At 50.7% G+C, this 4,141-nt stretch overlaps 1 pseudogene; it reads left to right on the top strand.

The window, feature by feature from the left end:
- Positions 1-2,591: 2,591 nt before the first annotated feature.
- Positions 2,592-3,821, top strand: LOC121837256 (annotated as a pseudogene).
- Positions 3,822-4,141: the final 320 nt, after the last annotated feature.

Raw genomic sequence — 4,141 nt, 5'->3', positions numbered from 1 at the left:
CTGAGAAAGTCAGTCCGACGCTGCTGGCTTGGTGAATGCAAGAATAACCGAAGTCTCTTTGGCGTCGTTTATATAGCCGAAAACAGGGGGGGGGGGGGGGGGGGGGGGAGGAGAGGAGGGGGGGGACGGTACCGACGGCATGACTCAGTGGTATAGACGACATAGCATAAGCAGCATGATAAGATTGGCATGCGGTGCGATATCGGCATTATACATCCCCCTTTCTTTAGTAAGAAATATATCAAATAACCTAAGTTAACAAACGACCATGGGGATACCATGCTAAACAATTTGTTCGAAATGCTGCCCGTACCGCAAGCGCTTGGGTGCAACCGTAGCTAGCGTAGATCTTCTAGGCGCTGGTAGGCCGCGTTTGGTGTTCCTTGAACAGTTTGAGAAGTTGTCTGCTCAGGAGTAGTTTTGTTGGCTCTTCGTTGAGCCCTTGGATGAAGTTGCATTTCCGCTGCGGCGTCTTCGAAGTCACTGACATCACTGTCAGCTGATGAGTCGCGATTGATTGTTTCCGATGTTGCCAGAAGATGCTGACATTTCCGCCGTAGAGTTGTTCCACTTTCCGTCTCCAAGGTGTAAGATCTAGGCGCAGCTGTACCTGTGACCTTAGCCTTCGAAGTCTAGGCCTACAGGAACTCAAACCGAAAAATAAAACGGATCGGTTACGGTTACGGTTACCACTTCCTGTTGATACTGGTTTCGTTTCGTTTTTTTACGGTTTTAATTTTTACGGTTTCGGTTACCGGTTGCATGCGTACCTGAAATTCGGTTTATTTCGGTTTTTCCAACAATTTGTTTAATCGAAATGTTAGAGAGACGTTTTATAATAAGCGGTTTAAAGTAGTCCCAGATATCCACCAATGTAAAAATCAAGGATGTTAGAAACGTCCTAAAACTTTTAATTGGTGAAAAGCTGCACACATTTCTAGCTCCAACGCTTGTTCACTACATCTACTTTCATTACATAGTTTGATACTTCTGCATAATTGTTATTTCCGCTACTGCGGGATAATCGCATTCTTTATAATAAAAATATAAATAAACATTCCTGCTTTGTTGTTTGGGAGCTTTTGTAAACAACCCTAAGAAAGTTCTCACTGAGTATTGGAAGAACCACTCGCACCTTCTCGTTGCTACAGTTTATTTCAACTTAATACATGGAGACGAGTCTTCACCCACACTGAAGGGAGGAGCAGAACAATAGCCATCCTTTAGCAAACTACAGCTAAGTGGAACAAAAAAATAAAATTGAGGACTGGGCTAGTTAGTGAAAACCAAAGGTAATGTAAATACAATAGCCCAAAGCATGGAAGACTAAGGAGAGGAGCGAACGACAGAAAGCTCTACAAATATGTCATGTGTTGTTCGTTCCTTTCCCTAGTCTTCGTTGATGTGCCATGTTACACCTACGTCATGCTTGCTATTTCCAAGCATTTGCCTAAGGTTATCGAAGCGCATGTCTCTCGCTGGCCGATTCTGTGAAGCTAAAAAAATGGTGCGTTTAAGAAAAAATAAAAAAAGGTGCGGACGCAAAAAATGAAAATAAAGTGCGGACATACATTATGTATATATATAACTGAGAAGAAGAAAAAAAAACCTTGGTGAAAACCGCAACAACGGAAGGTTTATTCGAAAGTATGTCGATGAATGAACAGTCATGGAACAGTACTTAATCGGATGATTAAATGTTTTACGAAACCGCCTAAAGCCAAAATCATCGGCAGAGCCAGCATTTGAACTCTGGGCCTCCCAATGTCCGGTCGGGTGTGTTTTTTATATATTATATTGTATTTATTATACAGGCCGCGGGCTACTTCCCATTTTACATTTGTGTATATGGCTCTGGGTTTTTTTTCTTTTTCGCCCACTGTTTGACTGTGTTTCAGACCAAATTCCTCCTTCACCCAATTGACTTCCCTTTCTTCTGCGTGTTTGGTCGACTTTGCCGCACTGCCCACCGCTCCACCTTCGCCCGCTACCCGACAGCGCATGGGCAGATGCCTCCGGAGTCGGTTTAAGAGTACTTGTAGCGGACTGTGTGCAAGCAATCATAACCCCTCTGCCAAGGTCAGTATACCTCTGGGAAGCAATCGCCGTGCTCTAGTGCGCGTGCATTGGCGAGAAAGGTACTCTTCTACACGCGGAAAACAGAGCTTTGAAGGGGCTTTATACTTCGTTTCAGCTTCGGTCCAGACGCAGCCAAAGCTACAAGCGCGAGCTCCGGGCTTTCAGCGTCCCTGCCAAGCACGCGCGCTCGTGCAGTGCAAGCACTGTTCTGGGCCACATGCTCGCGCTTGTAGCATCCGCTGCGTCTGGACTGAAGCTGAAACGAAGTATACACAGCTTTGGCTTGTGGCGACGCACAATCACCAACATTTTGGCGCACTACAACCTCGTCGTCGTTTGCTTCGGGGAAGCACGGCCGCGCGCTACCCCTGCACGCGGGGCACAGGAGCGTCCGTCGACCGCCGCCGCCCAGGCAATAAAACCGCCGTTCCTTTTCTATGTTGGGATTCGCTCGTCACCACGACGCAGCATCCCACATCTGGTGACCCGGAAAACGAACACAACACGTCGCCATGGCCGGCCAAGAGGACCTTCAACAACAGATGAAACTACTCCAGGAGCAGATTCGGACCCAGCAGGAACTGATTCAAAGGCAACAGCAGCAGATTCAGCAACAGCAGCACCAACTCGATGGTCCCGTGCAACAGAACCCTGCTAACGCCAACACAACACCACCCGTGCCTACCAGCACCGCAGCAGGCGGCGGAACCCCTGCAGCTGTCATCTCGGACGCTTCTTCACTCGGCGTCTGCCGTGTGGTCGTCAAACTTCCGCCGTTTTGGGCAGACTCGCCTGAGGTATGGTTCACACAAGTCGAGGCGCAGTTCTCCTTGGCGCGCATCACCCAAGACCGAACGCGCTACGATTGTGTCGTCGCCAACTTGGACAGCCGCTACGCCAACGAGATACGGGATATCCTCGACAATCCACCAGCGGCCAACCTTTATCAACATCTGAAAACTGAACTCACTCGCCGCCTGTCACTATCGGAAGACCAGAAAGTCCGTCAACTTATTCAGTCCGCACAACTCGTCGAGCGCAAACCATCACAGTTCCTCCGCCACATGCAAGTCCACGATTTATTCCTGCGGACACTATGGCTCCAACAACTACCACCACACGTCCAAGCCATTCTGCAGGCTCAACCTACACTACCTCTAGACCAACTTGCCGAAATTGCTGACCGCGTCATCAAGGACTCTGTACCGCCGCTGTCGCCCACCGTCCACGCCGTCGAAGCACCGCTGGACACCACAGAGCTCGCGCACCGAATCGACTATATCACGCGGCAGCTCAGCTTCATTCAACGACGCCTGGATCAAAGTCCTCCGACGCGCCCCCGTTACCGCTCACAGAGCCGTGACCGTAACACCGGCCCGTCACAGCAGCCTCGTGACAGCAGCCTCGTGACAGTAGCCGATGCTACTACCATCGGCGCTTCGGGGACAGAGCCCGACAATGCCGACCACCCTGTTCCGCCGGACATCAGGGAAACGCCAACGGCAGCTTGTAGACGCGGCTACGAGCTGTCAACCCGCAGGCCGCCGCATCTTCGTCACCGATCAAATCACAAAGCAGCGGTTCCTTGTCGACTGTGGCTCTGACATTTGCTGCTATCCTCGTACCCATCTTCAAGGTTCCCATCCACCTACGTCTTTTGAGCTCAGCGCAGCAAACCGGTCCACTATCAAGACCTACGGCTCGCTCCGTCTGCACGTCCAACTAAAAAACCTACACCGTGACCTCCATTGGAATTTCGTTATCGCCGACGTCTCCGAGCCAATCATTGGCTCAGACGTTTTGGCACACTACAACCTCCTTCCCGACTGTCGCCACGACCGACTCATTGACGCGACAACGGGATTTTCTTCGCCAGGCCAGCGCACGGCCACCCACCAGCCCAGCATTAAAGTACTCGGTGTGGAAAACCTTTCGCCGTACCACGCCATACTCGCCGAATTTCCCGGTTTAACGCGACCCAGCGGGCTGCCACGGGACGTGCGACACACCACTGTACACCACATTCGAACCACTCCGGGCCCTCCGGTTTTCTGTCGCGCTC

Source organism: Ixodes scapularis, unplaced genomic scaffold, assembly GCF_016920785.2.
Source record: "Ixodes scapularis isolate PalLabHiFi unplaced genomic scaffold, ASM1692078v2 PGA_scaffold3__209_contigs__length_174095766, whole genome shotgun sequence".
Lineage (NCBI taxonomy): Eukaryota > Metazoa > Arthropoda > Arachnida > Ixodida > Ixodidae > Ixodes > Ixodes scapularis.
This window is presented reverse-complemented; position numbering and strand designations above follow the sequence as displayed.